Source organism: Myodes glareolus, chromosome X (assembly GCF_982192425.1).
Source record: "Myodes glareolus chromosome X, mMyoGla1.1, whole genome shotgun sequence".
NCBI classification, from domain to species: Eukaryota; Metazoa; Chordata; class Mammalia; order Rodentia; family Cricetidae; genus Myodes; species Myodes glareolus.
This window is the reverse complement of record NC_142053.1, coordinates 105,685,673-105,696,451: the sequence shown is the minus strand read 5'-3', so window position 1 is coordinate 105,696,451 and position 10,779 is coordinate 105,685,673. Positions and strand designations below refer to the sequence as shown.

Genomic DNA, 10,779 nt, shown 5'->3' with positions numbered 1-10,779 from the left:
AAACAGCCTGGTATTGCCATAAGAACAGACAGGAGGACCAACGGAATTGAATAGAAGACTCTGATATCAATCCACACATCTTCAAATACATGATCTTTGATAAAGAAGCAAATAATATCAAATGGAAAAAAGAAAGCATATTTAACAAGTGGTGCTGGCATAACTAGATATCAACATGTAGAAGAATGAAGATAGACCCATATCTATCACCATGCACAAAACTCAAGTCCAATTGGATCAAAGACCTCAACATAAAGCCTATCTAAAGACCCAACAATATCACTTTTGGATATATACCCAAAGGATGTTCAAAATCATGTGCTCAACTATGCTCACAGTAGCATTGTTAGTAATAGCCAGCATCTGGAAATAGCCTAAATGCCCCTCAACCAAAGAATGGATAAGGAAAGTGTGGTACATTCACACAATGGAGTACTACACAGCAGACAGAAAAAATGACATCTTGACATTGTGGACAGATAGATGAATCTAGAAAACATCACATTGAGTGAGGTAACCCAGACCCAAAATGACAAATATAATATTTTCTCATTCATGAGTGACTTTTAGACACAAAGCATATATGTGGATCTAATATATATATGATCTAATCTACATGAAAAGTAGAAAAAGCAAGACCTCCTTAGTAAATTGAGACCTAGGGGACCAAAGAAAAGGGTATAAGGATAGGGAAGAAGCTGGGAGAGGAGCAGTGAAAAATATGTAACTCAATAAAAACAATAAAAAAGAAAACAAAATTATATACAAAACATATTATGTTATATTTTAGCAGTTTTAGAAAAGTCATTTTTTTTACTAGTCATACTAGATATCTCTATGGTGTGGTTAACTTGTTTGGTCCTAGGGCATGGTGAGCGAAGACATGGAAATGTCTAACAATATAGAAAGAACTGAGGAGCTTGTGCTCAAAGAAAAGTACCAGGTATCTGGGATGTTAGCCGCATGGGGTTGTTCCTTCAAAGATAGTAACACATAACCTGTTAATAGCCCACAAGGCTTGGGCTTTGGTCACCTTTGGACTATCTGTGTGACAGAGACTAGACCAGAGCCTCTCCTAGACCCTTACTGTGACCTTGACTATTTCATCAGTCAGTAGAACCTGACTTAATGGAAGGTATTGCGTGCAGTCATTCTATTAACACCGATCATTATGGAATGTGTCATATGTAGTCAATTTATAGAACCCATCTTTATGGAATGTGTCACATGCACTTTGTAAAGAGTTTTGATACATACACATTGGGCCTTTTCTTTAGCTTACTTTGTGATTTATTGTATACATGGCATTGAGTTAATAAACACCAGGCCAGTTTTCACCAAATTGTGTGGTGCCCAAATATTGTTAGTATAAACTACTTGGTGCCAAACTAACAAAGTTTATTTAGTCATATTGAACCAAATCACTTTCTTGCCATCTGTGGATCATTATCCTGCTGACCATGGTGGTTGCAGAGATACACAAAACTGTGCTACATTTGGAGATTCTGTCTAAAAGCTTTGTCAGTTCAGTTCCTTCACAACCAATATTCTACTTTGAGCTTCTGCAAAAGACCAAAGTCAGGCACTGCCATGATAAAGTTTCTGTTGCTGGCTTTTACATTTGGTCTGGTTCATGCTCAGGCTGAAATAAATTCATGTGGTCTGTGAATAGGTTTGATATTCTTCAACTGTTGATGTGATTATGTTATTCAGTGTTTCCATGCAAGTCCATATTTATTTCTGACTTTAACTCATGTGCAATTTTACAATCAGATTTTTCAAAGATGAAACAAATGAAATAAGGAAACTAAGGTTTTAAGTTCAGAGCTTAGGAGGCCAGCACATGAGAAGTTCCAAAGGTCTAAAGTACCAAATGCTATATAAATCACATCATCAAATTACCCTGTTAATATGTAATCCTAGAATATTATGATATTTAACTAATGAACAAATATTATTGATTTATGTTTCTAGTTATTTTATGTATTTCCAAAGACTTTGATCAGTGATTTGATACAACTTACATTCCAATGGCCTTTGATGTTTTTTTCAGATTGATGGAAAGTGGGCTACCATTGCCATTGCTGCTGACAATGTGGACAAGACAGAGGAAGGAGGACCTCTGAGAATCTATCTTCATAAACTTACTTTTTCTGAGGCATGTAATTTATTGGGAGTCACATCTTATAACAAGTAAGCAAATTATCAACATTGCAGACTGTTTACATGTTACAGATTTTATCTTGTTAAATTTACAGGCCAATAGTTCTGTTTCTGGTCATAAGATTGAAGGCCTTATTTTCAGAAATGTGATTATGTTATTCCATGATGGGTTAGTTCTGGACACCCCACAGAATTTAGACACTGTCTCAAGTTCCAGTAGCGTTTCCTTAGAAATTTTCCAGTTTGGAGACGTGTGCTTGAATTTTTTTGCTCTAATATTATACATATGAGATTCTAAGAATATGATTTATAGTAATTTGAAACTATGTGTGGGCATTTGGTTCAAAGACATACATGTTATGTTATTCAGTTAATGAAGTTATAACAAAGTCTTCTACACCCATCTTAGTTAAATTTAATTTGTAAAGTACTGTCTATGATGTTCTGGATTCAAAGATCATCTCTCTGACATTTGGATGGCACTATTCATTTAAAGAGTGTATAATACCATAAGAACTTCAAATGCTTTAAATCATTCCTATATTCTAGATACAATTTTAAGTTTTAGGTTATGAATAAAATCACTTAAAACACAATTATATAATTCAATGTACGTATTATTGTTGAACTAGAATAAGAGAATAAACATATTAAAAATCATACTCAGTGAATAGTTAAATTCAGATAAGCAAGTCATCAAAGCCTTTATGTGACTTTTTAAAATTGCCCCAAATAAAGGAATTCATGTACATGATTACAAGCAGAATGATATTTTCTAAAACAGAATTAGGAGAAGTGAGGTAAACATAGGTACTTCTCTACTAACTCGGTAAAACTTTTTATCAGGTTCATACTTGAAAATCTTTAATATGAATTCAAATGTTATAAAGAATAAAGAATCATTTCTCTTTAATTTTTTAGGGTAAATGGCCAATGTATAAAGACCAAAGTCATTGGGAATAGGCAAGAAGATGGCAAGTACAGAGCATAGTGTAACTATGAGATTTGGAAGCTTTCTCTGAACCAAAGCATTGTGGGTTTGCACATACAAGCTGATACTTCAGTCACTCATAGGTACATAAATCTAGAAAATTTTTGGTTACTTGGAAATTATCATCCCTTCCAACAGAGTTATGCTACAAAATCAGAGTACATTGTAGGTCATCTAAAGTTTTCATGGAGAAGAACAATATTACCTGAAGATGTAAGTAAGGCTAACAAAATATCTCCAAATAGTTTTCTACATAAAAATTTACTTCTTGATAATATTCACTGTCTTTCATTTCATATATATCTCTGTTAGTTATTGGACAGCCCTGACCCACACTAATAGGTCTCTCTGGCCTCAAACATATTTTATACTTCATGCCTCAGGCTATCAAGTACTTATATTACAGACATTATCTATCATTCTGGATTCATAGATGATTTAAATTAACAGTGCTATTTTAAAGTTTCCTTTAATCATATTTTGTCGAGATCATAACATTTAGATCATTTGATGTTAAACTCAATTTTGAAAAGTAGTTAGGGGAATGTCTGTTGAAGAATTTCAGACTGACTCTTTCAGTTTGGTAAATTTGCTAAAATGAAAGCAACATTATTCACCTGAATTGTAACTTGTATGCCAATTGGTTTTATCTTAAATGAATGGCGTACACATTATTCTAGAAAGTCTATTGTTTTCTAAACGTTACATGGGTATTAAAAAGCAGTTCTGTAATAGAAAATGCCCAGATTCTAATATACTTTCATTTTCTTGTGAACAAAATTTATCATTTAATTAGTGTCAGTAAGAGTAAATTTCAGACACACACACACACACACACACACACAGCGAAAGAGAGAGAGAGAGAGAGAGAGAGAGAGAGAGAGAACAAAAGAGTGAGAGAGGGGGGAAAGGAAGGGAAAGAGAGAAAGAGAGAGAAATCCATATGTACATAAAACTCTCTCAAACACAGGGACAGATACAATATGAATTTCTAATAAACTTGAAATATTCATACTTATATCTTTTACATCTATAATCTTACAAGAGGAATATTTTTTGCATATTTCTCATTACTACAGTCTCTTTTTGCATATGTATTCCTTTGCCCACCAAGTATTACCACGGTATGACACCAAAGTTTTATATTTTCAGGACATTGATAAGTCATCTTTTGGATCTGGTTGAAAGGGAAAGGAATACCCACCAGAGTGATCCCTTAGGTCTTGAGACAAGGAATTCATAGAACAGGAAAAGTGTCTGTATCTAGGATTCATTATCATGTTTAAAGAGTATTATAATGGGATATACAAAATTAATGACTATAGGAATATATTTGTACACATTGGTCATATAATAGTGAATCAAAGATGATTGATAGAGTTGGGGTAAATATTAATGTTTACTCAACAGGTAACATCAAACAAAATAGAAAAATGAGTGACGCTCATTTTGAAATTTTTATTTTATTACAGATGAAGGTGACAATACATTTGGACCTGTGTATGCAACACCAGATTTTACAATCTTTGCCAATCAAAATGTGGATAAAACTGGATAGACAGCAAACATAATTTATGTTTATGATAAGAATGGTAGTAGTTTTTTTTTTAAATAGTAACAAAATTATTATTCTGCAAATAAGGATTAAATCATATTCACCCTCCAAATACAGTATCGTGGTATTTCCAAACTCCTGTCCAATAAATAACACTCTGATTTTGTTGTGGATCAACTTTTACATTATACCGTAATTTGAATATCATGGCCATGGAAGACTTGGGGTGATGAGGGAGACCATTGGAAGTGTTTATGTTCATATTTCCTCACAGGAAAGAAGGAAACAATTATTATTTTCCAAACTTCAGACCATTTTGAGTGTTGTTTGAACATGTGCATACTAAATTAAATCATAAACTCTAGATTATAGACTTGGAAGAAATATTAAGATTCCATTGACAGGCATCCATGACTCTTTAGGGTCATCTTTTGAAAGTGGGTAGGTTTGAGATGAGTGAACCCTCTTGAGAAGTTATTTTTATTTTTTGACACATCATGAAACACTGAAAAGTGATGTAATAACACAATTTAGACTTCATAAAATGTGTGCATAGAATTTGGAATAAAAATATTGTCTGTATTATCCCACCCAGCATAGATGAAACTGGAGAAGTTGGGATACTTAAGAAGCAATGTAATTTCTTCAGAAATCTATTGAATATATCTCTGACATGGTCAATCATACAATATAGGAAAAGGTCAATCTTTGACTTCTGAACAATATTAAAAAATTGAGGAATTTGCTAAGGCCCAGAACATTCCACCAGAAAACATTAAATATGTTCTGGCTACAGGTAACCTCAGTGAATATTATTTTGGCCATAGTATTTCTAAATATATAAAAGCATATTTATTCATATATGTATATTGGTTTTTATTTATAAATACATGCAGGTATATATACATCATTAATCTCGGGCTTTATCCGACCCCACAGACTCCCAGGTCATCCTGCAGTGCTGGCTACCCCCTGCTAAGCACTCCCACCTGTCATCCCAGCTTCCATCCAGGTACAAATTCCTATATTTCTCCCTTCCCCCTGGGGCCATAAAATTTCCCCAGCTCAGCTGCCTTGCACACTGGTCCTGGGCTATAGGCGCATCCCAGCAGGAGGCAGTTCCTGAGTTTTAAAAGCCAGCCTGAGGACAGGTGGGCCCTGTGCCAGCTCAGCAACATTCCTGGCCAGCAAGGGTGACCAACTTTGAGCCGACAGCCATTGGAGGGGGGCCATAAAATTTCCCCAACTCAGCTGCCTTGCACACTGGGCTTAAGCTGTAGGCACAACCTGGAAGGAGGGAGTGCCTGTGTTTCAATAGCCTGCCTGAGGAAAGTTAGGCCTTCTGTCAGTGAAGTCCCTGCCCAACAAGGGAACCTGACCCGGTACCAGAAGATCCAATAGAGAGCATTCGAAGGAAGAGATGGGCAGACACCAAGGCAAGACCTCCTCCAACAATATGAAAAACAACATGAAAACACCAGATACAAACAGCCCTACAATAGAAGGACATGAACACCTTAATCCAGAAGAAGTGGAGAAAAGTGCCATTATGAAAGCATTAGAGTCCCTTAAACAGGATATGAATAACTCCCTTAAAGAATTGGATGAGAAGTATAACAAAAAGTTTGAAGAAATGAGTAAAGAAATGGATGAGAATTACAACAAAAAGTTTGAAGAAATGAGTAAATCCATGAATGATACCCTGGGAAACCAAGTAAAAACAATCAAACAGGTAAAGTAAACAGTTCAAGAATTGAAAAGTGAAATGGAGGCAATGAAGAAAACACAAACCGAGAACTGGTTGGATATGGAAAACCTAGGTAAATGAATGGAGACTACAGAATCAAGCATAACCAATAGAATACAAGAGATAGAAGAAAGAATCTCAGATTCTGAAGATACCATAGAGAAAATAAACTGATCAAAGAAAGCGGCAAAACCAACAAATTCTCTTCACAAAACATTCAAGAAATCTGGGACACAGTAAAAAAAAACCAAATCTAAGAATAATAGGGATTGAAGAAGGAGAAGAACTGCAGATCAAAGGCCAAGAAAATATATTCAACAAAATTATAGAAGAAAACTTTCCCAACCTAAAGAATGATATTCCTATGAAGGTTCAAGAAGCATACAGAACACCGAATAGAATTGATCAAAAAGAAACATCCCCTTGCCATATAATAATCTAAACACAAAACATACAGATTAAAGAAAGAATATTAAGAGCTGCAAAGGAAAAAGGTCAAATAACTTATAAAAATAAACCTATCAGGCTTATACCGGACTTCTCTATGGAAACCATGAAAGCCAGAAGGTCCTGGATAGAGATACTGCAGAAACTAAGAGACCCTGGATGCAAACCCAGACTACTATAACCAGACAAGCAATCGTTCGCTATCAACGGAGAAAACAAAATATTCCAGGATAATAATAAATTTAAACAATTTGTAGCCACAAATCCAGCCTTACAGAAAGTAATAGAAGGAAAATCGCAACCCAAGGAATCCAACATTGCCAACACTGTCTACAATAACCCAGACATCTAGCAACCCTTCACAACCACAACTCAATGAAGAGAAACACACAAACTCTACTACACACACACACACAAAATAATAACCGGAATCAACAACCACTGGTCATTAATATCACTTAATATTAATGGACTCAACTCACCTATAAAAAGGCACAGACTAAGAGATTGGATATGAAAAGAGGATCCAACATTCTGCTGTTTACAAGAAACACACCTCAACCACAAAGACAGACATCTACTCAGAGTAAAGGGTTGGGAAAATGTTTTCCAAGCAAACGGACCTAAGAAACAAGTGGGCGTGGCCATTCTAATATCTAACAAAACTGACTTCAAACTAAAATCAATCAGAAGAGATGGAGATGGACATTTTATACTCATAACAGGAAAAATTAATCAGGAGGAAGTCTCAATCCTGAATATCTATGCCCCTAATATAAAAGCACCCGCTTATGTAAAAGAAAAACTTTTAGAACTCAAGGCAGTCATCAAACCACACACACTAATAGTAGGAGACTTCAACACACCTCTCTCACCAAAGGTCAGGTCAATCAAACAGAAACTCAACAGAGAAATAAGAGAATTACTACAGGTAATGAATCAAATGGACTTAACAGATATCTATAGAACATTCCACCCAAAAAGGAAAGAATATACCTACTTATCTGCAGCTCATGGAACCTTCTTGAAAATTGACCACATACTCAGTAACAAAGGAAACTTCCACAGATACAAAAAAAATATTAGTAACCACCTGTGTCTTGTCGGATCACCACGGAATAAAGTTAGAATTCAATAACAATTCGAACACCAGAAAGCCTACAAACGTGTGGAAATTGAACAGTCAACAACTGAATCATCCAGGGGTCAAGGAAGAAATAAAGAAAGAAATTAAAGTCTTCCTTGAATTTAATGAAAATAAAGACACAACATTCTCAAACCTATGGGACACAATGAAAGCAGTGCTAAGAGGAAAGTTCTTAGCACTAAGTGCCCAATTAAAGAAAATGGAGAATGCATATATTGGAGTCTTAACAGAACACCTGAAAACTCTGGAAAAAAGAGAAGCAAACTCTACCAGGAGGAGTAGAAGACTGGAAATAATCAAACTGAGGGCTGAAATCAACAAAATAGAAACACAGAAAACAATCCAAAAAATCAAAGAAACAAAAAGTTGGTTCTTGGAGAAAATCAACAAGATTGACAAACACCTAGCCAAACTAATCAAATGGCAGAGAGAGAACACTCAAATTAATAAGATCAGAAATGAAAAGGGGGACATAACAACAGACACAGAGGAAATTCAGAGAATCATTAGATCTTACTACGAAAGTTTATGTGCCACAAAGTTGGAAAATGTACAAGAAATGGATTGGTGTTTAGATAAATACCATATACCAAAGTTAAATCAAGACTAGGTGAACAATCTAAATAGACCTGTTAGTCACGAAGAATTAGAAGTGGTTACCAAAAACCTCCCATCCAAAAAAAGCCAAGGGCCATATGGTTTTAATGGAGAATTCTACCAGAACTTCCAAGAAGAGCTGTTACCTATACTCCTTAAGGTATTTCACAATATAGAAACAGAAGAGTCATTGCCAAACTCTTTTTCTGAAGCTACAGTTACCCTGATAAAAAAACCACATAAAGACACAACCAAGAAAGAGAATTACAGGCCAATCTCATTCATGAACATCGACGCAAAAGTTCTCAACAAAATCCTGGCAAACTGATTCCAAGAACACATTAGAAAAATTATCCATTATGATCAAGTAGGCTTCATTCCAGAGATGCAGGGCTTGTTCAACATATGCAAACCCATCAATGTAATTCATCATATAAATAAACTGAAAGAAAAAAACCATATGATCATCTCCTTAGATACTGAAAAAGCATTTGACAAAATCCAACATCCCTTTATGATAAAGGTGTTGTGGAGATTGGGGATATAAGGATCATACCTAAATATAATAAAAGCTATTTACAGCAAGCCGACAGCTAACATCAAACTGAACGGAGAGAAACTCAAAGCCATTCCATTGAAATCAGGAACAAGACAAGGATGTCCACTCTCCCCATACCTCTTCAATATAGTGCTAGAAGTTCTAGCAATAGCAATACAACAACATAAGGGGATCAAGGGGATTCGAATTGGAAAGGAAGAAGTTAAACTCTCGTTATTTGCAGACGATATGATAGTATATATGAGCGACCCCAAAAACTCTACCAAAGAACTCCTACAGCTAATAAACACCTTTAGTAATGTGGCAGGATACAAGATCAACTCCAAAAAATCAGTTGCCCTCCTATACACAAAAGATAAAGAAGCAGGGAGGGAAATCAGAGAAACTTCACCTTTCACGATAGCCACAAATAGCATAAAATATCTTGGGATAACTCTGATCAAGGAAGTAACAGACCTATTTGACAAGAACTTTAAGTCTTTGAAGAAAGAAATAGAGGAGTATACCAGAAAATGGAAAGATCTCCCTTGCTCTTGGATTGGGAGGATCAACATAGTAAAAATGGCAATTCTACCAAGAGCAATCTATAGATTCAATGGAATCCCCATCAAAATCCCATCAAACTTCTTCACAGACCTTGAGAGAATAATAATTAATTTTATATGGAAAAACAAAAAACACAGGATATCCAAAACAATCTTATATAATAACGGAACGTCTGGAGGTATACCCATCCCTGACTTCAAACTCTATTACACAGCTACAGTATTGAAAACAACTTGGTACTGTCATAAGAACAGAGAAGTCGACCTATGGAATCGAATAGAAGACCCAGATATTAACCCACAAACCTATGAACACTTGATTTTCGACAAAGGGGCTAAAGGTATGCAATGGAAGAAGGAAAGCATCTTTAATAAATGGTGCTGGCATAACTGGATGTCAACCTGTAGAAGAATGAAAGTAGATCATATCACCATGCACAAAAGTCAAGTCCAAATGGATTAAAGACCTCAAGATTAATCTGATCACTTTGAACCAGATAGAAGAGAAATTGGAAAGTAGTCTACAAGACATAGGCACAGGAGACCACTTCCTAGGTAGAACCCCAGTAGCACAGACAATAAGAGAATCAATGAATAAATGGGACCTCCTGAAACTGAGAAGCTTCTGTAAAGCAAAGGACACCGTCAGTAGGACAAAAAGACTACCTTCGGACTGGGAGAAGATCTTCAACAACCCCTCATCAGATAAAGGCCTGATCTCTTTTTAAAGACGTAGAGCGAGTGAGCCCCCTTTACTATGTAAAATTTTATTAGGTTTACTTGCAGATTATATAACACACACACACACACACACACACACACACACACACACATATCTCTTTTCTTGCCACTTCCTGGCTGGGGAGGAATGGATAATGACACATCTGCTGTTCCTCTCTGACATTTTCAGGCATAGAATAAGGCCACTCTTCCTCTCTATCTGAGACTTTCGGGTCAGGGCATAACTATGACTTTCCTAGAGCAGCATAGTGCCTAACAGCAGCACCAGGGATAACACACTCCCATAC

At 35.7% G+C, this 10,779-nt stretch overlaps 1 pseudogene; it reads left to right on the top strand.

Annotated features, from left to right (window-relative positions):
- The first annotated feature begins 1,590 nt into the window (after positions 1-1,590).
- LOC125401922 (odorant-binding protein-like) lies at positions 1,591-5,835 on the top strand (annotated as a pseudogene).
- The last annotated feature ends 4,944 nt before the right edge of the window (positions 5,836-10,779 follow it).